The sequence below is a fragment of the Megalopta genalis genome, chromosome 1 (genome assembly GCF_051020955.1).
Source record: "Megalopta genalis isolate 19385.01 chromosome 1, iyMegGena1_principal, whole genome shotgun sequence".
NCBI classification, from domain to species: domain Eukaryota; kingdom Metazoa; phylum Arthropoda; class Insecta; order Hymenoptera; family Halictidae; genus Megalopta; species Megalopta genalis.
Window position 1 is genome coordinate 23,084,895 of NC_135013.1, and position 27,051 is coordinate 23,111,945.

Sequence of the window (27,051 nt, forward strand, 5' to 3'; positions counted from 1 at the left end):
ATTCTGGTCGGCTTTCGACAAAAGCGGGAACAAAAAAAGAAAAACGAGAAGTATCGTCGAGATCGAGCTGTGTGGCGCGCGATTGCGGCGACGTGCCGGCGATCACTAACAATATACAAGCTGACAACGGTTGCCGGTCGACGGCGACGACGACAACGACGACGACGACGACGACGGCGGTGGCAACGGGAGACGACTTTCGGGGCCGTGGCGACGCGAAAGTGTGTTTTGCGCAGTTCTTTCAAGGGAACTCGCCTCCTCGCGCTTACTTGTCGCCCTCCCGGCGCGAGAGCCGATCAAAGGGGCGGGTAGGGGCGGCTGTTGGTTGTGGATCGCGAGCGCCTGCTGTTCGCGGGGGAGGACTGCTCGTCGGGACTGGTGGGGGTCGTGCGAAAGGGGACAAAGAGGTCTGGGGGGTTGGATAAAAAGGCGCGCCGACATTTTTCGCCGGCCGGCGCGGGTATACGTGCACCTACCACCCTCTACCGGCAACGATATTTTTGCCGTTTCGCGGTGAGACTCGCGCGATCGCCCGTTTACCCCTCGGCTCGTTAGACGCTCGCCAGCGTGTACAGCGGTGTGCGCCACTTCGTAGATAGACACCGAACAGAGAGAGAGAGGGAGGGCCGGCCCGAAAGAGAGACAGAGAGAGAGAGAGAAAGAGAGAGAGGGAGAAAGAGAGACAGCCCGCGGAGCAGGATAAATCGTCCCCTTCCACACTTCTTTCGTGCCCCCTCTAGCGTTCCGCGGTGGGTGCGGAGCTCGGCTTTTTTCCCCTCCGTGGGCGCGGACTAATCTTGCCCCGCCCCTGCCACCTTTCCGCAGCCCCCTCCTGTCGCGACGCCTCGCCTCGCCTCGCCTCGCTCCCGGCGACGAGTCTCGCACTACCACCAAGGCCTGGGGTTCGTGCCGCTCTGCCGCTGCCTTCCTTTCTCGTCACCCCGCAGTGTGCGCGGCACGTTGAGCTACTGCTTCGCGCTCTTGCTCGCCACGGAGGGCGACGCTGGCCTAGAGGAGCCGAGCGCGTTTGCGGGACGAGGAGCCCTCGCTTCGCCGCGATGGAACGGGACGAGAACATACGGCGGAGGCACACCGAGATGTGAAACATTAGTGTACCGTTTGTTAACACCGCGGTCTACACACAGAGCCGCGCGCAACTCGCTCCTCCGCTCTCTCGGTGCCTCCTCGCGCGCGCACAGTCCCCCAGCCCCCGGGTCCCACCCCCCGCCTGCCCGATTGCCAGCTCGATTTCAAGAGGCCGCTGCTATATGCGTATATGCTTTGTAAGCCGACGCGCCGGTGTATGGGTCGCCGATATACGCGAGTGTCGTTCCAGTGTGTGCAACGTCGTGGCACTTTCGCCCACCTCCTCTTCCTCCACCCACTCCTACGTCTCCGTCTCCGTCTCCGTCGCCGTTTCTGGTCCTCCTTCCTCCTTCTGGTCTTCGTCTTTGTCGTTGATCTCCACCCTCTCCGGCCCACCTCGACTCCACCTTAAAAGCTCCCCTTCCCCGGGTCCCGCTAGCGCCTTCTATCCCCGACACCCGGTGACTTTCCGAGAATGCGACACCGAATTTGTCGACGGCACAGAGAACGTCGACGTTCCGCTACGACTACGCCCAGGCTAAGCCGCTGACCGATGTCGTCGCACATCGATTTCGGATTTCCCGTCGGCCGTCTGTGCGTGTGTTTAACCAGGATCATCGGTGCGTCGCCGGAATCGGGAATCGAGGAGCCAAAGACAGTGGGGAGAACGACGGGAACGACGTTCGCGTTGCGCTGTTCCCCTTTCCTCTTGGTCACCGATCGTCGTCGGTGGTGCACCGGCCGGACACACAGTGCACGCGTGAAACACTTATACTCCTCGTAGAAACTACTCCCCCCGACCTCTCGCCACGTGTGTCGTACATTGAATTATTCATCGTGCTATTTCGGGGAACCGACAGATCTCTGAGTGCGCGTTGATCATCCGATCCCGATTCGTTAGAGGACCGTCGTCGTCGTCTATTCCGGTGCGCGTGTTTTATTATGATTGTGCCTATAGGTGTCGGCTCGGCTTTGAATTACTAATGCCGTGGATCAACCGGCGCGTTTAGCTGTAGTGAGACGGGACGAGACGGTTAACTGTAGCGCGAGACAAGGCATTAGCATGTTAATGCCGCTCTTGCTCTCTCTATCTCTCTCTCTCGCACACACTCTCTCACTCGCTCATTCATTCATTCACTCGCTCGCTCACTTTGTAGGCTATAGTTCCGTACCCGGTACATCGCAATTCATGTTAAATGCATCGTCCCACACGCATTGTTACGCTTCGACTAATGATCCACACTTTGCCGGAAATTCGAATGCAAATCGTCGGAGAGATGATAGCCGACTCGAACCTGCGCTCTTCACCAATCGAGTGTTTGCTTTCTTCGAGATGCGAACGCGATCCTCTGTGATGCTGTTTCGGGAGCCGGTCTCGAATCTTTGTTTGCCGAGCTCCGATCGAAACGTGATAAGTTGTTTTGTACACCTAGCGGTCGAGGAATTTACTCCGACAACGGAGTTGTTGAGCAATCTTCTTTTAGTTTAGATTTTCTTGAATAGAAGGTTGACTTTCTTAGATCGTTCTTCTTGATAGTTTAGTGACTCGTCGTACTGGATATCCAACATTTGACCCTTTACGAACTTCTTCTTCGATGGGTTACGCGTTGTTAGAATGTACTCTAAAAAAATGTCGTCATTGTATTATCTTAAATTAAAATATTTTTACCGCATGGCTCATGTTCCACTTTTAACCTTTCGAGCTCTGAATACTCCTGGCCGAAACGGTTCGTAGGGACGGAGCGCGGCTATCGCTGACCATCGCTGGGGGCGGAATACTTTTTTGCCACACCGAAGTGACTGTTATTTTTGAGCATTAAAATTATGTATTATTAACATTAACAATTTAAAACGTTAAATTTTACAATCAACTAAAAATCTTAATTTGATATTTACAACAGGAATTAATAATTTAATTGTGTGTGAACAATTTCAAAACAATTATCAATACATAGACCGATACGAGTACCCCTGTATTAATTTTACACGAAAATAACAGCATATTGATTGAAAAAATCGACAAACGCATATATGCGCCCTTAGTCCAGGCCGATGACTTAGAGAAAACACATAAATGCGGTCTTAGGCTGACTTTCGCCAAACGCATATATGCGTCCATAGAGCTCTAAGGGTTAAAAGAAGAGTTCCCAGTGTTTCGGTACATAAAACTGAAAACATAGTGCCTTTCATACATCTTATTTACTATCGTTGAACAAGCTGTAACCAAATCGTTCAATTATCGATTTCAGTGAACATTAGAACCCTTTCACAGAAGCTACTCATCGTACACGTTCAATTTCCAAAATTTCAAACTAACAACTACCGAACGAAGATTAACGATGCTGAAATCCGCATCAGCGACATCGAGTGTTCTCTATGAAAGAACGCACTTTAGCCCCTCGTTCACAAATAGACAGCGGACCTTTATGATTAATGAGACACATATTTTGTACGAGTTTGACTTTCTTCGTTAACAGAATTTTTCGTACATCGCCGACGGAATTTACTCCGATTTCCACAGTCTATTTAACCTTTTAGGCACGACGCGCCACTATAGTGGCTTCCGCGGATATCATCTTTTAGAACGACACGCAACTATAGTGGCTTTCGCGGATGTCATCTCTCTGGACGACGCGCCACTATAGTGGCATGCTCTAGTAGCTCACTCGCTCATCGTTTGAACCAAATAATCGTCTTCGTATGCATTGTTTCACACTTCTTTTGTCTTCGCATCGATTTACAACAGTCTACAGGGTGTCCCAAAAATGTCTTGCAATCCGGAAATGGCGGGTTCCTCGGATCATTCGAAGCAACTTCTTCCTTTACAAAAATGTTCTCCGAGACACCGTTAACGAGTTATTAACGAAAAACAGTGACCAATAAGAATCGAGTACGGCTGACGCGAGGCGGCCCAGCCAACCAGCGCGCGAAGCCCAGTTCCGCTCATTGGCTCGATCGCCTCGCGCCAGCCGAGCTCGCCTCTCATTGGTCACTGTTTTTCGTTAATAACTCGTTAACGGTGTCTCGGAGAACATTTTTGTAAAGGAAGAAGTTGCTTCGAATGATCCGAGGAACCCGCCATTTCCGGATTGCAAGACATTTTTGGGACACCCTGTATATACAGACAGAATATACAGTATCAGACTCTGTACAGTACATATCAGACTCTGCCGTCCAGAGAAATAGCCTCGCGCAGATTTCGGCCGAGATGTTGAAACACAATCGTGCAGGGTTATCGTGTTCTTGATCGGCGGATATCCCCGGAATACTGGCCAAGTTCTGCAGAAGCGAGACACGCGGTTTCGCGAAGAGAACAAAAAAAAGCAACGGCAACGTTCTCACGTGGATCTGTGAGCGGCCCGCGCACAATGCGTCCGTGTACGCGCGTCTATCACGGAGCACGTGAAAACTGTCACGTCGGTAACCTGTAATTACAGATCGCGGGCGATAGGTAAAAGGCGCACGTAACTCCCGAGTGAAAGTTCATCCGACGCTTAGTCGGGCCCGGCCTCTCGGTTCGTTCGGCTCATCGTCCGTTGAACCCGTAATTATTCGCACGATACGCGGCCACGCGTGCGCCGTTCTTCTCTGTAACTCTTTCTTTTTTCAATTTTAATCAGACGCCAGGAGATCGCAACTCGGTAGAATTACCCCGCGGGCCGCTATCTGATTCGCGGCACGTAATTCGATTTGCATGTATCCCGACGCTGAACATTGTCCTCCGCGTACGATCGCGAACGATCGGGGAGATCGACATAGGCGGATTCGAGGTATATAGACTGGAATTCTGAAGCTGCTGCTGCGGCTCCCAAATGAGTTCGTTCTAAGATAGATGATATACTTTGGATCAGGCGAAATGTGTCGCTGGACTCTACGAATTTTATCTGTAACGTTTGCACTGCGGATTTTATGCATTTATGAATTTAAGAATATTGTTACATCATCTTCGACTTATTCAAATTATTTTGCTTCTTGTAATCGACTTGGCTAGCTTTTTGTGTTCGAGGTTTTTGGTGGAGTCGACACAGTTTTATATTAATTGTCACTAGATTTTATGAATTAATTTATGAATTTAAGAATATTGTTACACCATCTCCGACTTATTCAAATTATTTTGCTTCTTGTAATCGACTTGGCTAGTTTTGTGTATTCGAGGTTTTTGGTGGAGTCGACACAGTTTTATATTAATTGTCACTAGATTTTATGAATTAATTTATGAATTTAAGAATATTGTTACACCATCTCCGACTTATTCAAATTATTTTGCTTCTTGTAATCGACTTGGCTAGTTTTGTGTGTTCGAGATTTTTGGTGGAATCGACATAGCTTTATATTAATTGTCACTAGACTGCAGATTTTTATGCATTTATGGACTAGCGAGTTTTTGAAATGCAATTAAATGCCCTTGTTAACAGTAATTAATTATGCTCCTATTCTAAGTATTTTCTAGTTGGTGTAAGAAATTATTTTCTTCTTCAAAGTTTTATAAAAATATTCACGGAAATGTGAATTTGCATAAAAATCCGCAGTCTAATTATCATGTATATACAAGAAGAAAGTGAGAAAGGCAAGCTCGCAATAACTATAAGAAATAGGTAAAGGATATGACTAGCGTACTGACAATAAGTAGTAACATTAAGGTCAAGAGATATGATGCGATTGTATACCGTTTCGCATGTACCAATATTTTACACGATAATCCACAGTTTAATAATAATTTAGCGTACATTATCTAAAACTCAGAATACTGGAGTGAATAAAGTTTGAGTAGACGTGTACTTTGACTGGCACCGACAGATTTCTTGATGTACTAAATTCACTATAAGCATAGTACAATTGAAATATTTGAATTCATATCAACAATTCTCTTCTTTCACTCGGGATCTCAGACCCAAAAAGTCAAATACGAAGAACAAAATCACACTTTGATCTTAGCACATTCTACGAGGGTTATTTCCGATAATTTCACTGGAACAATTTTTAGGAAGTCGTTATAATTATTAATATGCTATGAACTTTCATTCGATCGTATTTAGCTCTTCACCACGAAGTGTTCTTAATATCTTCCCGTAAAAAATCATTATTTCACGAAATACTAATTTATACAAAAACAGAGATACGCATTCGAGTCGATAATATACGAGAAACCTATTAATACGTGTCCCGCATACAATGTGTTAATGAAACAGAACGCTTTTATCACAACCAGTATCGTCTGTCAGAGTTCGTTAACAGGGTCTAAGCAAAATCTACGTAATATTATACAATTATCTTGTATCTTCGTGACGTGAAACTTGAGTGTAAAAATTACAACTAAGTCCGAACGAATCACGAAGAACTTTACCGCCAGCAGGAAGATCAGCGATTCTAGTTAACGAAATACAAATAAAATTTACAGAACAATGTACGACTCTCCCATGTGTATGCTCCAAATGAATAATGTCCTCTGTAATGTTACGTTTAATTAAAACAATATCACAGCTGGGCCTCAACCGTTCTCAAGATCTTCGCCGCTGCAAAAGATGATCGGGGGAGGGACTAATAATGTAAAAGCAAAGGAGTCTATTCACTGCAATGCAAACCGCGATTAAAAAGATCCCAAGTAGGTCCCAACTCCGTCGCCAACCCGTAAGTCTTAGGGCCTAAGACTTATCGAACGTAGTCCGAACCTTGGCGTCCACCCTTAACCCTTTGCACTTCTTCGTCGGCACTGCTGTTGCGCTATTTGCTATCGATGCACTAACGCTATTGGCGCCGCATTCGCGCCACCGATTATTCTAAGTAAAACCCTAAAACAGTTACAAAATGTAGTTTGCGTTCAGTAACTAGCAGATTGCTGTACAATCTCAATCAATTTTATTTCATATTCGATACCTCGAGAAAACATGAAAGAAGGAGATTATTGGGAGAGTTCCCCAATTAAGCCATGAATGTATATGGAAGACGCTTTCTAAAAATATCACAGGATGTTGAATAATAAAAATTAAAATTTCAAACTCCATTCCTTTTATCACAAACTATATTGATCAAATAAATGAATCAATAATAACATTAAGATCTTTTTCTTTTTAGCGAAACAGAAGCGAATGTTTCAGATGCGCCTAAAACAAAACTGTCTCGAAGTCGCTGCACCCTTCAGTAAAACCGCACTCGGAGCGCAAAGGGTTAGACCCGAGTATAAAATCTGAACCGGGTCTCGATAAATCACCGACACCCTCTTACGATCTCGGGTCCGTTCCGATAGCATGCAAGCGAGATTCGCGTTGAATCCGAGCCGGTACTGGCGAACCAATTGCGGGCTCTGCCTAGGTGGTGTAAAATCGAAGGAAGGCGACGTCGGGACGGTCGGTTCGGGATCTTGGTGCGCAAGATCGACGGTCAAGAAGCTCTTCGGGGCGAGATGCGACCGGTGCCGAAGCGGCCGTCGACCAGTCACGGACAAGGTCGACGAAAGCTGCTGGCACAGGTGGCAGCACGACTCGACGAAGGACGGTTGTAGACCCTCCTCGTCGGCACCGCGGCATCGGTGCCGTAGACGAAGAGAGGGGCAGCAGGGTTCCGGTGGAGGGGGCTTTCCCTTTCCAGTTTCCTCGCGACCACCCCTCCGGTGCTCGTCCCCCTCGCACCTGGACCCAGAGAAGGGGTGGCGTATACTTTCGACAATGTGTGCAGCAACGGTTGTCACCGTGTTGAATACCCGCACTTCGACAGGTTCTACGAGTGAGACGTTTCTAACGGCGGGCCCCCGGTGCAACGAGGAAAGAATCACCGGCGGGTTCAGCGTGCACTCGGTAGAGTGCGCCGCCCGATGCACTTTTCAATTCGGTGGTGCACCTTCCCCGGAATCGCCGGTGCCCTATACGCGGAACGGATATTGCAGCCGACGCGGTTTCGCACCCTCTGGTTAGAACAGTGGAATCTTGCTGTCGACTAACGATCGATGGTCTTTTCCCGGTGTAATCGGGATTCGCTTTATTTAGAGTACCAGCCGATTTTTCGGCAAGTTTTAATTGCGATTGCAGCGCCTGCATCGATGCACCAGGGTCGTACCAATGCGTTTTACCAGTTGTGGTAAATACGTGAATTCAATTTTCCTAAGATACTTTTCATTGTTACTTGTGCACACGTTCATGTCGATTGCGATTGGTGGACTTCTATTAGAAATTGGAAGTAGCTTAGTATCCTTTCCATTCTTTCGTACCTTCGCTTCGATGCGATACCTAGCACACGACGGAAATATCTCATTTTTAGGACTACTCTTTTCAGAATGAACCTTGCGCGGTAGAAACCTGTTACTCGGATTTGCACTCTTGCGAATTCTGTATCACGCTTTGTTGATTTTTTCTCTATCTCCATAGTTGCCTTCGAACGCTACGCTATTTTGGCTATTTAGGGTAATTAAAATATATATATAATATTATATTATTATTATTATTATTATTATTATTATTATTATATATATATATATATAATATTATTATTAATATTATTAATATATATCCTACAAATATTATTCGTAATCGCTATATTGGCTGCCGTTTGCTTATTTTCTTGCGATATCTTTACTCTTTACTTTGTACTACATACTCTTCTTTACTTTATTTTGTCATCTTCTCGGACTATCGCATTACGTTCATCGTAAAAATCTCGCGTATGTAATATTTATAATCGTACTTGTAACGGAAAAACTTTTCCGCGAATAAAATGGATCGAATTTTTGTGTTTACATCATTTTCGATAAAAACAACCTGCAAAAATGCGAGTTCGAAGATGCGCGAAGTTCTTGAAGCTGCCAGCACCGTTTTAAAGTATGTATAAAGAAGATGGCGTCTCGACTGGCAACGTAGCATCGTTCTACCTCGACCGTGCATCCCCATGATCCTAAAGTTCTGCCACCGGGGTTCTACGATCAATCAAAACACCGAGCCCCACCGCCCCAATTAAAATCTCCCAAAGTAATAGGTTCTAGCACTAATGTCTTCTCACTCGGCTGTGAACTATGACGAAACCCTTCTACGGAAGTGCGAAAGTTTCAGGGTGGTTTTCTGTAGCAGCGTCGACTGTTTGTCCGTCAAGGTATCATAGAGTCCGACCCCATGGATGTCGCTCATAAATCAAGACGTTAGGCCAAAGTCGACGGAGGGCAACGAAAAGCCGAAGTATAGAGCGAAGGCAAAGCGAAGTGTTCTACTTCGCTCCGCGAAGTGGATGAAGAGGAGAGAGGGGGGCCGCAGGCATATAAACTTGAGTGATTAATCTTGCCGGATTGATAACGCTTCGCCCCGTTCGGCCGTGCCCTCCCTCTGCCGCCCATAAATTACGTTATAAGGAGGCTCGGGGATAATTAATACCCCACCAGGCCGTACATAAGCACGCCGTTGTTGCGCGCCGGTTGACACAACGTGATCTGCGACGCCGGGCGTTTGCCAGGGGCCGCCATTGTCCGCGGCCACTTCACCATGAAATCCATCGCGGCGAGTTCCGCGCTCCGGAATCCGAAGCGGATTGCGCGATCTTGCGAACCGACAGATATCCCGAGTCGTTGCTGCTACTTATTACACGCCGCGGTACACGGCCGCTGCCCGATGTTCGGGGTTATTAATGAGACAGCAATTACCTCGACGTCGATTGTTCCCGACCCTGACCGGACCGGACCCGAGGATGTTGTACCTTCTCAGATAAATGGGGCGCCAGTGATTAATCTCCGAATCATATACAGTTTGCGGCGTCGCGGAAAAGACGCCAACAATTAGCTCGTTGTTGATCGCGATTGATCGATCGGCGACGTTCTTTGACGCGTCAAAAAAAAAAAGTTGTAGGAATGTGAAGAACTTGAAGATAAGAACGAGGAAGAAAGGGGCCGATGTACAACATGAAACTGAGTAAGTGTTAGAGTAGCGAAGGTACTGGCAGAGGCACATTGTTGACCTCGTGACGACTACATAAATTTTTGTTTAATTCGTCTTACTCTCTTAAACCATGCCGTACTTCATGAAGGAACAACGAAAATCTTTTTTTAGAAATTCGTATTGAGTTTCTGACTCTTTCTTATATTTTGAAAATAATCAGCAATTATGATTATTATTGTATATTATTATTATTATTATTATTATTATGATATATTATATATATTATTATATATTATTATTATTATGATTATTAAGATTTTCTTCCGATCGCCCGCAACCCCGCGATATGTTACTTATGCCGGAAAATAGAAGGGAGTCGTTCTAGAGTTAACCTTTTAGCTACCACTTACCACTATAGTGGCTTCCGCGGATGTCACCTCTCTGAACGACGCGTCACTATAGTGACTTTCGCGGATGTCATCTCTCTGAACGACGCGCCGCTATAGTGACTTACTCTGGTAGCTCACTCGGTCATCGTTTGAATCAAATAATCGTCTTCATATGGATTGTTTCACACTTCTTTTGCCTTCACATCGATTTACAATATACAGACTTATCTTAATAATATAACTGTTAACAATATAACTGTATCTTAACAATATACAGACAGAATATACAGACACTCTGTACAGTACATATCAGACTTCAGAATTCAGCCGTACCTAAAAGGTTAAAGAAGATATTACGAATTGAATTTTGTTCCCGAAGTTTCTTTTGTTCTCGAAAGATCTGTAATGTTCAAGTTAAAGTTAGTCATCGTTGAATGACTCTGTGTTTCATAGTCGATAAATCAATTACCCACGCGATATCGCAAGATCGTACGACATTTCTTCATCAATCGGACCGTTCCACAGAAAATCGCTGCGGTATACGCGCAAATTGCCCCGAACACTCCAGACCAGGTTTGAAAGTAATATCGAACTGTGTCAAATTGTAATTTATCTGGCCAGATAATCGGGTCAAGAACGTTCACAACAAATTTCGTAATCGATGCCGAACGAACACATATACTTGGAGCGTCGTCCACACGGTTACGATTTTTCTTGGTTTTATCTTGATGAAGTTGCAGTCGGAGGTTGCACGCGTACGGCCTCGTGCCGATAACGGTTTTACGTAACATATGCTCGGGAGCCATTATCCCCGGGGAATCTCCGGTTGCAGGAACGTGGACGATTTTCGTCATCCATTCGCCGATCCCGTTTCAGCAACACTTTGACCGACACACGTACAAATATGTCGTACCTGATAAGGGCCGGTTTCGAACGAGTGCCGTCGACGATCGCGAGCCGTTATCGACGACCGACGGAGTGCACGTCCATGTTTCGTAGCAGATCAAACAACGAATCGACCGATACGCGATATCTTCAAAGGATTTCGGCCGACCCTTTGTCAGCCTATCGCTGATAAATCGGAAATCTGGTCCGAGCAAATATGTCCGGGTAACTACGAATCACCTGGCTGTGCTGGGTCTGGCTTGTCGCACGACAATAGCGAATTGTTGCTCATCTACCTTGCAAATGCTCCGATGTATTCGACAGATTTCAGGGCAGGATATTTTGGCAACGGAATAATCTTTCGTAGCTGTTGTCAGAGAAAATCTTCGATTCTGATTTTCATTCTATTGTCTCGAGTCGCGTTTGATTTTTCTTGGTTCGGTGTAATGATATCTATTTATTATAAAGACACTAGGAACTGTATGTAAACTATAAATTATAAATTCTACAACCGTAACCAGAGCTGTGCCGAATTACAGTTGAATCGCTCAAGGGATTACAATTACGAAGTAATTCGATTACATTATAATTCAATCGCATTGCAATTCGTAATTCCAATCTCCATACAATTAAATCACAATGTAATTCGTAATTGCAATTGAAGTACAATTAAGAAATACTAAGCAATCAAAAATTACATTAATTACGAATTACGATGTAATTTAATTAAAATTACGAATTTAATGATGATGAACAAACAGGTAATGAGAAAAGAAAATACGTAGAGGAGACAAAAAACGAGTATACCGAACGAGAAACACAGAAACGTGTCTCGCTTCTTCAAAGTTCTGGACTGTAATTTGATGAACTGTATTTTAATTACATTAATTCGCAATTGAATTAACCGAAAAGCTTCAATTACGCAATTGAATTGCAACGTAGCTGAACTAGGGATTATGTAATTGAAATACAACGTAACTAAATTGCGAAATTGAATCGATCGACTCAGAGAATTTCGAATGAAATCTGCGGCTTAGTAATGAGGTGTAGATTTTCTAAAACAATGAGACAGCGGTCTCTGCGTCGTGCCTTGACATTTATGTTTGTATAACAATTTCTACCGTAAGCCGTGCAATTATTGTAATTAACAGCAATCGAAAATCAGTGTTCTCGAAGGCGTGAAATTTTCGCCGGGTTCGCGCTTCGACGAGCAGAAATGAAAACCGCGGAGCTGAAAGGGATCGGCGATCCGACGCGAGACAGTCGCGAGCCCTCTGATCTCCGCCGAGCGTTTTCAGGAAGATCGTTAAGCTGTCCAATCATCACGCAACAATTACCAAGATCCTCGCGGACACGCCGCGCCGCGTCCCGCCGAGCTTTTGTACGCGCGGTCCCGTCGACCCTTTGTTCCAGGGCTCTCGAACTGTCCCGACAATTTAAAGCGGAAGGGCGACGAGGGACACCGGGGACGGATTTATGAATCGGTCGATCGACTTTCTGGCAGATGATCGCCGGAGAAGCGGCTCCTTCAGATGATCGCGGGGGTTGGTCGGCTTGGAACAAAGGAGGAAGAGAAAGGTGGAGCGACTCGGAAGGACCGCCGCGCGGAGAGGGTTGGGAATCTCACGCTTCGTTTAATTAATGAACGCCGGCATCGCCTCCCTCTCTTCTCTCTTCTCTCTCTCTCTCTCTCTCTTTCTGCCTCTCTTCTCTCTCTCTCTCCCTCTCTTTCTGCCTCTCTTCTCTCTCTCTCCCTCTCTTTCTGCCTTTCTTCTTTCTCTCTCCCTCCCTTTCTGCCTCTCTTCTCTCTCTCTCTCTCTCTCTCTCTCTCCTTCTGTCCCTCTCTCTCTCTCTCTCTTTCTTCCCCTCTTCTCTCTCTCTCTCTTTCTGCCACTCTTCTCTCTCTCTCTCTCTCTCTCTCTCTCGAGGTCCGCTCTCCTCTTCGGAAGGTCTAGTCGTGGATTCTTCTCACGATTACACGCGCATCCAGCATGAGGATACAACGATCACGCTGTTTATGGACCACTCAGCTAGCGACGATGTATGGGGTTGGAGCGGAACACGGACGAATCCGCCGTTGGATTTTCTACCGCGAGGAATCTTTCATGTTGCCGCTGGCCTGCACGCTAGCCCACCTTTATACCCGGCACATGGACGCCGATCCCGTTGATTGGGTGCTGCCCAGCCTTCTGGGCTTTGCCCACATTCGGTTATATTAGTCATCAGCTCCTTTGTTAAGTAGCTACGTTTGTTACCTGCGAGTGGAGCTTCACGGTTTTTATTTCTCGCTCTGATAACTAGGCGAATTTTTATATTCGACGGTCGTTTCGAAGAGGCTAGGATAAAGTGTCTATTTTCGACGACTGACATTGCTTGCGGTATATACGTGGAACTGGAACTAGGTTAGATTTATTTATTTCAGTATATAATGCGGGGAAATGGACTCGGTTAAGCGTGTCTTTATGTCTCTGATTCATCACTTATCTTGTTAATAGAATATATAATATAATATAGTTTCGTTATAAATATATAGTATATAATATTATATACTTGACATCATATATTATATATTAATATTATATATATAATATTGAATATTCAATATATATATAATATAATATAGCCATCTTATTTATATCTTACATCTCCTTCGATCTTTTATTATTGCGATTGATTTGTACGCATTTATACAGGTACTATTTATTATCCTCTGTTCCAATATATTCTTATATCTCTACTTGTTTAATCACTCCGCAGATACTCACGCAAACACTCATTCACGTTCTTTCCTATTTATCCTCTTATTCTAGTATCTTATTGCCACTACTTTTTATACATATACTACTATGCCAACTATAGTATTTGTATATTGTGCTTTTTGATGGTAAGATACTAAAGAAACAGTTAACGATGAGGCTCTAGAAGAGATTAAATGTAAACTTACCTTTTCAAAATTGTTCTAATAAATTGTTCTAATAATAATAATTGTTGTAATAAATTGTTCTCATTAAATAGTGAAAAACACTCGTACCGAGGCTGTTGAGATTTGTAGATTTCTTGTATTCTATCATTTTACGCATTTGCCGAGTGCACAAAGCTCTACGCGCAATCTCAGCGCGAATTAAGAAGAAATTACTGTAGATAGGTCAAGTTGCATATACATATTTCTCGGTAAAAATATCTACGAGAGAAAGATAAATATTGAAAAATACATTGAATGTAAATTATGATAAAAGTCGTAAAGTCAAGTCAAGCGACGTGATAACATTGTATGTAAGAAATTTCGTTGGAACGTTTAAAACGTGTCATTTGACTCGTCATGTTATATTTAGCGTCAAAACAAAAATCTGCACAAAGATCTGCGATCTGTTAATTGTCAAACGATACCGAACTTCAACCGTAGAGTTCTATCAACGGCTCGATGAAGTCGCAAACGAGTCTACCTCCGAAATCGGTCGATAGGCTCGAACCGGAATCGATTCATCATTTACTAGGGACAGGCTCGACTTTCTCCCGAATTTGTTCGATCCGTCCTACTGATGGATCGCGACTCGCCGGCTGATTGACAAGCCGCTGGATCCCGAAACGATCGTAGGAGGGGATCGTTTCCCCCCGATTATCGCTCGACAACGCTCGAACGTCGTCCGCTTATCGGCACGCGTTAAATTATCCTGGCTCCACGGAGCTTTCTGAAAATTTCCAGGTGACTCGGACGCCGATAATGAGCATGATCGATGCACAGGTATATCTGGTCGGAGACAACGGGGACAGGGACCGTTTCGGCCGTTCGCCGTGGGACATCGTTCCGGATTACTCGTTCGCGGTAATGATCGGCAGGGATCATCGCCGGAAACGAACGCGATGGGCCCGTGAAACGAGTCTGAGATCTGGCTCCGCCTTCTTGCCTTTCGGTGTTAATGGCGATACAGATTTATCGGAATCGGAGTTGACGAAGCGGACCGCAGAGGAATGGGGCTAATCTTTTAGCTTGACGATTCGCGATAATCAACCCTTATCAATGATGCATTGGTTGCATATCGTTGAATCACGATATTTTCATCTTTTTCTCCTTTTTCGTTTCGCTTCTTTTATCCTGTGTACTATGAGGATTTGAAACGAGATTGTTGGAAGAAGGGGTGGTGAAACGATCCCTTATTGTTTTTGTAAAAATTTCTAAAAGCTAATGTTACCCATTTGTCAAGTTACGTTCTCTGTAACTCGCACTTCTCATGTTTGTTAATTTATCTATATTTTGTAAAATTTCAAGTTATTTAAATTACGAAACAGACTTTTTGTGAAGAGATATTAATCTAAGGGACGTATTATTATCCTTTTGTCTATTATGACCTCGTTTCTGTACAATAATAATAAATATTAATAAAATTAAATAATATCGCAGATATTTCTAATAATTAAATAAGGATTAAATATCAATTAATATTTTATAGTTGTTATATAAAAATTTAATATTTCAAAGTTGTTCGCGATATCGCGAACTGTTTACGATCGATATTTTCCCACACGAAATCATTAACGGAACTGGGCAATCTCTTTTGCAACTCATCAATTAAGCGCGTATCAGATAAATTGCTAACCGTATTTTTCTCGGAGACGGACCGATCGTTTCTCGTGCAAACGCACAAACTCCGTAGTCTAATTTTTTTTCCGTAAAGGGGCGAAAGTTCGCGAACCTTTGTGCTAAGTGAATGAAACGATTGGCCACGCTGAGCGTCGTTATGTCGTTAATGACACTTCGCCGCTTGATTGTAATGTTCTGGGGTACGATAACGCGGATCGTACGCGATGCCATTCTCGTCGGACCGTCGCACCCCCGCGATACAGGGATTTGCTGATCTCTTTTTCGTTTTAGCCGGCGGCTATGCGCGAACAGTTGCTACACGCGTTTATAGGGAGAACAATAACGCGTTGCTTTATCGGCCCAGGACGTTCGTGGACGTCGTTTCGATGGTAATTACTCCGAGGGACCGTTCTCGTGTAGTCCGCACTTTTAGGGTGGTTTTCGATGGACTTGTGGCGCGGCGTGCAGTTTATTAATTCACTGCGGTATTCGTTTTGAACCGTTTGCACTCGAGTGTCGCCGATGCAACGACACTTAATTATTATTTTTTAAGGTAATCGTGTAAGAGAAATATGTAAAATCACAGGATCTGTTGTTTATTCATTTATATAACATTTCACAGCGGTACAATGATTTTTATTTATATAGCAAAATCTCAATTTTTGCCAAATTTGCGCCGAGTTGCTGGTAGGTATATTAGACAAATCTTCCGAGTGCTAACAGTTAATTGTGACCACTAACTGGATCTTCTTGTGTAAATTGTACACTGCGCTTTGATATTCTTTCATAATTTTAGTAAGAAATTTCTGATGTTCTCTAATACGATGTTGCTGAAGATAGAGTGTGAGTGGAAGTTTTTCTTGTTTCTTTCTATAAGAAATAAGAAAGCAATTATTATTATTATTATATAATTATATATATATATAATTATATAATAATAATAATAATTATTGTTTAGTTATGTACAAAGCGTGTCTTATTAAATCTATATTAATTTGCAACGGATAATAGAGCGTCATTATCGGATTTATTTCTCGTCCTAATTCTATGTGCCATTTTTATGATTTTTTATTTTATAGTTATAATAAAATTGACTATAAAATACTAGTACGCTAAAAACTAAATATACATGCCTGAAAAGCCTGCAATCGTAGGAATCCCGAAATGGGATTATAAACGTGCAGGTTTCGTTTAATCTAATTACCGAATCGTTAGGTACTAATTCCGTCGCCACGTGGCTGTGATTGTGAAACACAAAAGATCGAGCCAGTGTTCAGCGAAGTTTATAGCAAAATGGATTATTACATTGGCAAAAGTATACGGAAGAATTACAGGACCACCCTGCGCGACAACACGCGATACGATACGTGTTCTTTATCTGCGATAGAACGAAGAAGATAAAGAATCCATGTAGTGTAAAAATTAAAGTCTTGTACCTCACTTACACGTGATATCATAAACATCTTTGAGAATTCCTTAATGCGTATTCTTTATCACGTTGCCCAACTTCCTGGGACGTTTCTTCGTACTGCGTTGCAATCGTCGTTGTCGACAACTAATTAGTGTCGTTTATTCGTATCGGAACGATCTGAACTTGCGTCGATCCATCTATCATATTCAAGTGACCAGATCTCGATAGCAATAATAATTTGTCTTTATTGAAATAACGGGAGTACTATATGTATTTGCTAACTTGTAAATCATCGATTGTGATAATGAGTGGATCGCAGATCTGGCCGTATTTACGTGTAAATTTCAGAAGTACGAGAACGTTGTTACTTTTATCACAAGAAGATTTTTCATCGCCTAATTGTCCTTTGTTTTTTAGTTTTCGTAAAAATAGACATGGAAATAGAAATTTGCACAATGATTCACGGTCTAATAATGGCTAAATAGGAAACTAAAAAAACCTTCGTCCGATTATAAATCATGAAGATCTTTAGTTTGCTATACCTAAAACTCTCGAGACTAATAAATTAAGGGCGAAGCAACGATAACGATCGTTATCACGGTATCGAGACAGCAAGGTGCCATCTTACTCGCGTCCAGGCCACAAGGACCATTCGTTTATCTTTCCAGAGCACGCTATTAACGATTCCAAAAACCATAAAGGATAACGTTACGTTTACACAGCTCTTACCACAGAACCAAGTACCAAAGTACCATTTCACGGGCGTTCAGACCACCATAGGGCCATTGGTTTATCATTCCCGAGCCAGAGATCGTGTGGAGGGCCTGCCGCGCAACAGCCGACGACTTTGGTCGGCATAACCGACCGCTTAAAGAAGACGATAAGCCCGCTTTCAGCGGTGAATTATGCATACGCTAATTATTAAAGCCAGACTTTTATCTGGGAACGCGTGTGTCGCCCGTGTACAGGAATTAGCGTGTGGTCATTCCCGCAGATTGTCGACGGTGACGGAGCCGATTTTCCCTTTTCGATGACTGCTCTCGAAACGAGTACTTATCGAATCTAACGAATCTAGCCTCAGAATAATGTCCGACGATTACGAAATGCTCGATGATCCCGCGGGTTTCCCAGTGAATCATACCGTTGACGCAAACTGTTCCAGTAGACGGCTTGATATCTAATTTACGTAATACGTTTCCTGATTCATGAACATTGATTAACTTCATGTAAAACAGCGAATGTCAACGACTTATGTTTTTATACTCGATTACATCGAAGCTGCTAGCTGGAAAATGCGTCTCATTATCCAGACCGCGGATTTTATGCATTTATGGCAAAACTGCAGTTGCGAAAGAAGTAGAAAGATTAAAAGAATTTAAAAATGTCAATGTATTACTTTTAATCTGCTAAAATTGTTTACAACAAAAGGATCTTGTTACTTAGTTTCTATCTTTTACAGTTGATACAGTCAATTTTTATTTTGCATAAAAATTCGCGGTCTACTGATTACATCGTGTGCAACTTCAACAAAATGAATAGTCCGAATTTAAGTTAGCAAAGCAGGCAATCATCGCACATTTGTCAACTTTTTCACACACAATTAACTGTTCAAATTACGATTCTTTAATTTTAGACCTTGTCCTTCGATTTCCATTTCAGCATATCTTTATTTCGAAGGAAATAAAGCGATCGTTTCGACGAATTTGCTTCTTTTCCGAGAAAGCAAGTGCGATTTTCCAGGCACCAATTAAGTCGTGAACCGAGGTTCCTTGAAAACGCGATGCGTTTATTCCTCCCCAACCGCGGAATAAATTATGCGATTTGAAACGGGCAGACGCATTCGGAGAAGCGATTCCAGGCGGACGTTTATTAAGCCAAATATCGTGCCTTTAATATTAATTGCGATACAGCTATTTTAGCGAAATGGACCGTGCGCACGAACTTCTAGCTACGGATCCAGAACCGGTTGCTCGTCGGTATCCGGGCTGGATCTTCTCAAATATAATCAAAGCAATTAAATAGGTACACCGGCGGGCCGTGTCGATGCATCAGGATCTGCCCGATGAGAGACAGGTGCGCTACCGTTCCCGTTTCGCTCGCTATTAAACGGTAATTAAAGGTAATTGCGCGAGTTTGCATCCGCTCGATAACAAAGTAACAATCGCTTCCTGTTGTAAGCTCGGCTACGTGGATACGACGCCGCGCATCGGTAAACACAGATCTGCATTTCTATGAAATCCGAACGGATTTTCGACGTCGATACGTTATATTAACGCTGTAAACTCGGCGACGGGACCCGTTGACGAGCTCATAACCAGCTGGTCCGCGATTATTCGTTTCCAGGTGAGATCGAATGAAAACTGGAGCAACACGACGGAATTGATAGTGACAACGGTGATGAGCTTTTGGCGATGGGAAACTGTTAATTTGTGCTCGAACGATTCTCTGATCGAGAGCTTCTTCGTTGCTCGGTAAGCGGGAATGTGGTATCGGCGAAGCAATCAAGAGACTGTATTGTATTCATTAGGTTGCCGCGAGAGTTTGTTTTTGTAAGTGCGGTTGAATAAGTGAGAACATCGGATAAAAGGATGATTTTGCTTTCAACAATAGGAAACGTACATGTTGCGTACAGTAGTTTACGATTAATTGCATACGAATCCTTTATGAACGAAGCTACAACGATGAGGAAAGTGCATTTGTGGTTCCAACAGATCCTCGGAAATTATTGAGTAGACAGCGGGATCTTTATGCATTTTTCACAAAAATGTGAAGGGATTTAAACGATTTAGTATTTTGTATAAAGATTCGCTGTCTACCAACGCAATTTGACCTACATACGTTTCTCGAGGAGGAAATTCATAAATCTTCTGTTTTCAGATGTTTTAGAATGTTCGACACGAAACATGAAACGTATTTTTCAACTTGTCGAAACCATCGATGCTGCAAAGATAAATCAATTTCACATGAGCCTCGAGATTCCTGTTTAAATACAGTCAGACTGTCATCGCATTTTCGAAATGTTTCTCAAATTCCTAGCGATCCTAGCTAACAGTACAAATAGTTCCTACCTCAGAATCGTTACAAAATAGCGAATTCATCGATCGTTGCTAAGATGTTCCGATAAGAACTTTCTTGAGAAATCAAAGCCTAGAATCGCTCATTGAAGAACACCGATTTACCAAAGCTTTCGTCTCAAACAACTCTGCAAATGAGATCCAAATCCCTGCGAACAGACTTGCGTTTATTCATTCACCTCCGAGTTTTCATAAAAATAAGAAACCTCTCTAAAACCAGGGAATTTATATCGATGTCATTCCATCAAACATGTATCGAAACCGTTGTAACGCCGAAATATCAATTCCTTTCTAATCCTGAAGCCGATATAGTAACGAAAATCGAAATAAATACCGATATTATTTTGTTATTCCGTTCGGGTAAGAGTCATTAATCCTTAGAGCTCTATATGGACGCATATATGCGTTTGGCGAAAGTCATCCGTGTAGCCTAAGGCCGCATTTATGTGTTTTCTCGAAGTCATCGGCCTGGACTAAGGGCGCATATATGCGTTTGTCGATTTTTTCAATCGATATGCAGTTATTTTCGTGTAAAATTAATACACGGGCGCTCGTTAGTAATTTGCCTTCCTTAGGTAGCGGTTGGGCAATATTAGAGTCATAAAAATCCCCGGGAATTTCCGAAACGGAAATCCCATTTTATGTCCCACTCTCTAACCAATTAGATTTTAAAATAATTAGCTGCTCTGTCACCTTTTCGCGACTCGAAGCACTCGAAACGACTCAGTCAGCAGTATCGTCTTGCGAATGTAAGAACCTCACGGTCTCGCTCGCGTCAACAACGATACTGCGGAATATAACTTGTTCGATTTTTTTTTTTTATTCGTGACACCCTACAAAATGTCAAATCTTGAGGAATATTTCACAAGGGACGACAGTGAAATAGAATATAGCGAATCACTATCATCGGACATTGAATCAGAAGATTAATTTGTTAACCTTCTGCAAAAGAATCACTATAATTTATTACTGTTTGCGTCTTGAATAGTCACTTCGGTGTGACAAAAAAGTATTCCGCCCCCAGCGATGGTCAGCGATAGCCGCGCTCCGTCCCTACGAACCGTTTCGGCCAGGAGTATTCAGAGCTCAAAAGGTTAAAGATTAAAGCGACGAACCCTCATGTTTGCGGCTTCGTATTAGAGCAAGTCTCGGGATTGAATTGCTCGCGACAGAGCATTCTCGAAGACTGGTTCGAAATGTGCTGCAGAGCGATAGAGGGGAGGGAGGCGGAGTGTACTGACGACACTGCGGAAATTGCTTTTCGAATCCATTGGCATCATCCAATCGCAATTGTAAGATTTCACTTCCACCACTGTACAGCACATTTTAGACCAGTCATCGAAAATGCTCGGTCACGAGCCCGTTAATTCCGAGCCCTGAACTAGAGAATCGATTATCATTTGTTAATCTTATCTGTATTTGTTATCTTCTTTTTCACAGACTACCATCGCAGTAGTCGTAAGAAACAGCAGGTACAATCATAGTCGGTTAAATCAAGATGTATAAGCGTTATACAAATTATATTCAATTTTATAAGACCATTATGTTGAAAGTTCCGCAAAATCGTACGTATCAAGTAAATCACAATTATACTAATTATTTTGGTTTCGGGGTCACAATAATCCTGATATTGCAACAGTTTTGGTAAGAGAGACCACCACTAAATGTAACAATAATAAAAGAAAATAATGCTTATCGATTTCTGCTTAAAGAAAATCTCGAAAATTAGAATGAAATCTAAAAACCGGAAAATTTACAGATAAATATACGTAAATATACCGGGCAAATAGGGTAAATATACTATATAATAGGTACTATATAGGTACTATATACTATATAATATATAATAATATACTATATAATACTATATAATAATATACTATATATATATAATATTATATATAATAGGTAAATATACCGGTATATATACCTATATATAACATAGACCTGCCTCGAGCTATACCTCAACCCTCGAAGACCGGCCGGTTACCAATCTGCTTCGAAATATCGACGAATCTGCGGCAATTAAAGCCGTTGTTCCCCCGTTTCCCACGGGCCGCAAAAATTGTCGAGGCCCGAGGACTGTCGGGCCGGCACGGTTTCCCATCGGGGTCGAAGTTGGGTTCACCGGCAAAAGCAGGAAGAGTCCGGTGGTTCTCACAACGGCTTTCCATAAATCGCAGTTCAGCGCCGCGACGCCGTGCACCGATGCGGCGATTCGACTCGCGCTAGTCAACATGGTAGCTAGGCCCGAGTCAGTTGGCCGGTCTCGCAACCCTGGCGGATCGGACTCACCACTCCCATCGGCGGAGGCATGGTTTCTCCAGGTGAGTTTTTCTCACCTGGTGCACCGAGGGGTCCGTTCGTCCAACCAGGTGGCGGCTCCGCCGGGGCCCGTGGGCCAATCCCCGGTGATGATCGGCCGGTCCAGAGAGCCACAGCCTCCTTTCGTTTTCCCTCTCCGTCCGGCGGCACTTCGGTCGGATCTGCCGGCCTTCGTCCCTCCTGTCGGCCCTGTCGTCCTTGTTCACGGTCCTCATTAGTGCCTCCTACCTTCCCCGAGCCGACGAAACGTCGTATCCCGGTCCTTATATCAACGGCCGCCAAGGAAAAGGGCGACCGTACCCCTCCAGCCTCCCCGACGCCAGTAACGCCCCTTTCTGATACCTGGTCATGTTTCATTATTTTCCCCCGGAATCATTAAGCCGGCCGAGTCATCTCCCTCCTAAGAAGACCGGACTCTCTCCCCATCGGGCCACCTCCCTGCCATAGAGCAGATTAAACGCACACTGGCATCGGTGCACGTAGACACAAACGAATACCGTTCCTCCCTCTCTCCCTCTTCCTCGCACGCCTTGCTCTTTTTTTTCGCCGACCATCGGTCTCTCTCCCTCCAGTTGTTCTACGAATTTGTCTCTTTCTAGCGGTATCCTGCGTCTCTCTTGCTCCCTCTCTCTCTCTCTCTCTCTCTCTCTCTCTCTCTCTCTCTCTCCGTTCGACCGCAGAGGATTCTCGCTCCATTCATTCCTCCTCCTCGTCCTCCTCCCGAGCCAGCGTTCCCTCCTCCTCACCAGCTTTTTAATTCCACACAGTGCAGTGCGGTGCTGCCATCTGCTACTTGCGGGAACTAAGCGTTTTTACGGGTTGCAACACTTGCAACCGACCGGCTGCATCCACGGTCATTGTGTTCCGCCGCGGCCGCGTCGCGTCGCGGAGAACGTGCAGGATCCGCGAGGGCCTTTAGGACTTCCGGTTTTTCAGGATCATCGGATCAGAGGGTCGAAGACAATGGACAATTACCCATGCAATTTTATCTCGTTCGGTAGAAGACGCTCGTTTTGTGCAAGGGGGGGGGGGCTAGGGAATTTCGGTTCTGTGATCATGTGGTGGTAACTCTTCTGAGAGCTGATGAAAATGATGAATGATCACCGAGAAGCAGCAGAATTTGCACTGCCATTCTCATGTCGGAAATGGCGAAGAAACCAGATTTGGCGGATTCAGGTGTTTCTAATGCGTTCATTGCTATGCATCATCTATATATGGATGCCACCGTTCTGTGTCTAGACTTGATTTTTCCTTGACTGTTGCTTGTTAGTTCGATATCTTATATTGAAATTAATCGATTTGTGATCCGGACTGAACTGTGACCAAGTTTACTGTGCCGATCATAACGACCGGTTTTATGTTTTTTATTTCGAAGTTGTTGAAACTGTGCGGATCCTTTCGTAGGACATCATTAAATAAGTTTCTTAATCCAAGCATATATATATTAATAAAAATTGTGGGAAGTCTACATTAATAATACTCTGATCGCGGATCTGTTTTACAAGTACACAATTGACGATGCATTATCAAGAAATTTTTCGAGGATTTTTTTACAGATTTGTTAACTTTATGTTGCTCTTAATATATATATAATGGCTATTCATTTTATTCAATCGTTAGAAATTTAATAATGAAATTAGAACTTTGATACTGTGGTTTTAGAGCTTGACATTGCACATGCAAACAAATCTTTATCTTTGCTAATCAAATAAATGAAACCAGGATTGCAATTTACAATTTTGGACCCGATTGAAATAGTAATCGTATCACCATCATGATAATAAAACCTTTTGTTACCAGCAAGTTTTCGTTTTTAATGAACAAGTATAGAAAAGTCCGAGAATCTTGAGAAATTTAGAGAAATTTCGGTGGAATCGCAGTAGCGTGTTAATGATGTAGATCGCAGAGTTCGGAGTACCGTGGAATATGTAGTTTAGAGACGTTAAACCTGGACAGTTTGAGAGGATCCAGATAGAAGCTGGTAGATACTGATTAAAGTCTGCTCGGTTAATTAGAGTTCTGATGGCTGGACAGTTTGAGAGGTTCCGGTAGAACTGGGTAGACGTGCATTGGATATTCTACTTGATTAATTTATCAGTGGAAATTTTATACCTTGCTCCGTTGAAAGGAAGATTGTGCGAAAGGGGACACTGATGGATCTGCGTATAATCTTTAACGAACATAAATCAACCGGGACATAAATATTTTTCTGTTTATTAGCGACAAAGAGTACCTCGATTTTAACGTTGTTCATTGTTAATTCATTAGCTTGACATTTCTCGTATTGCTGAAAGAGCGTTTAAAAATATTCCATAATCGATTTTTGATTAAGATTTAAGTTTCAACTGTTTCGCTGTTGATATTTTCTTCGGACATCTTTTCGCAGAACCTTTTATTATTGTTATTATTATTATTATTTTACTCTTTTTGCGCATTAATTTTGTTTCCTGTATTTTCGGATATACTTCTCTAAGGTCAACAGTAATCTTCTTGTTTAATTCTGAAAATGTTGATGGAAACCTCTAAATGGACCCAAGTTTCACTACTTTAGGGTTAACAAACATAATTAGTTTGCGGATCTTTGTGCAAAATGAAAATTGTCTGCATCTATCGCATAAGACAAGAGTCACTTAGAAATTTAATTCCATCTTTAACAATTTCAATAGATCGCAAGGAACATATCAACACCATTAAATACTTTCGAATTAGACAACACCATTAAATACTCTTTCTGCGGATACTTATTTTTCTTGTGAAAGCATAAAAATCCGCTATCTAATCGTAAATACACGTGCAACTTCTACGTCCGCTAGAAAATAAAATAAAAAAAACCAATAAAATTCAACGGAGTTAAATCCATTTCCCGTACGTTTATTACTAGAAACCTCGTGAAAGAAATTCATCGGCACACGGACTTTTCCAGAAAGATAGAAGGATCCGCAGGTGGTTGATCATTTAATCACAATTTCCGATCGATCAGCGTTTCAAGTAGACAACCATCCAAGATATTATTCTCGATTTATAGCCCACGTTTCCATCGACGATCGAATAGCGGAGGCGCTTGATCACCGCGCGTTCGCCGGGCAATATCCTCGAATTCCTCGGATCGAGCGATCCTCGCGAGAAGGATCGGCGTCGATCGCCGGGCTCGCCGTCGCCGGCGAAGCGGATGCGAGCATTCGAATAGGTCATCGAGCGTGTCTTTGCGAGAGGAGAACGATGTCCTGCGGCCGAAGGGAACGTCGGCGCTGAGTCGATTTGCATCGGCGGTAATTCCAGCGCGACACCGGCGCGTGCAAAATAGATCATAGAATCGGAACTCGAGCACGCCACCGGCTGCCATTTCCCTGATAATGAATGCCGTAGCTGCCATTACGCGGCCCCCACTTCCCTGCCGCTCTCTCCCCTTCCACCAGGCCGATAAACGGCTGCTTATCAGCGATAAGTGTGCACCGGTACACGGGGCCGACATCGCTCTGCAGCCGTGATTGCACGATAAAACTGCGCTAATGAACGAGCGATCCCGTTCCTCGCGAATATTTCAGGAGAGATCCCGTGTCGATCGCCTCGGAATAACCCGCGTTTAATTATCGATGACGCGTTTAGATTGAATTTACGAGGGCCAGAACACAGAGCGATCCGGATCGACGCGAAGCGCGCGGATCGTGGAAAGTGAAAGGTGACACGAATTCGTCGAAGAACAGAATACTGGAATTCTGCACTTAGCGGTTTTTATGTTGCGAAATTGGGCATCCTCTCGATACGGAAACTCGGGATTCACTTTTACTCAAATTATTTTATCTTATTTATTTAGCATAAACGGGCCAGATGGCCTTTCCATTTTCTACAAAAAAAACACACCGATGATAATAATAATAATAATAGAATAGCAATAAAAATATGACAATGAAAATGAGAACAATACGATTAGAATATACAAAGTAAACTAAACATCCTAGTTTCTGGTAACATTATATAGTTGGTTTTCAAATTTATTAAAATCATCAATGAAGAACGTCGTTAGTTAGCCGAATTGAGAGCCTTATTCTGGGGAGTATAATAAAATCCAAAAATTTCTGTCATAGGAAAATAATGTTATGAGCTAATTTAACGCTAATTTATTTTGACACATTTCAAATTACTTAATTTACGATTATTGAAATTATAAAGATACGTTTAGAGGGAATTTATTATTTAAATGTATGTTTGTTATTTTTACGAAGTAATTTAAAATACTGGTTTTTAATGGTCCGTAAACTTAGTACCAAACGAGTAGGAAAATGCCAAAATGATTGTCATAATCTTATCCAAATGACTGTCGACTGACTTATCTTTCAAAGTAGATTATGACAAAATTATTACACGTAGCCTCAGCTCGATAGGACTTATTCACGGAACTTCTAAATTCTTTAATAACACTTAATGCACTCAAAATTCTCTATTGTGCTCTCGC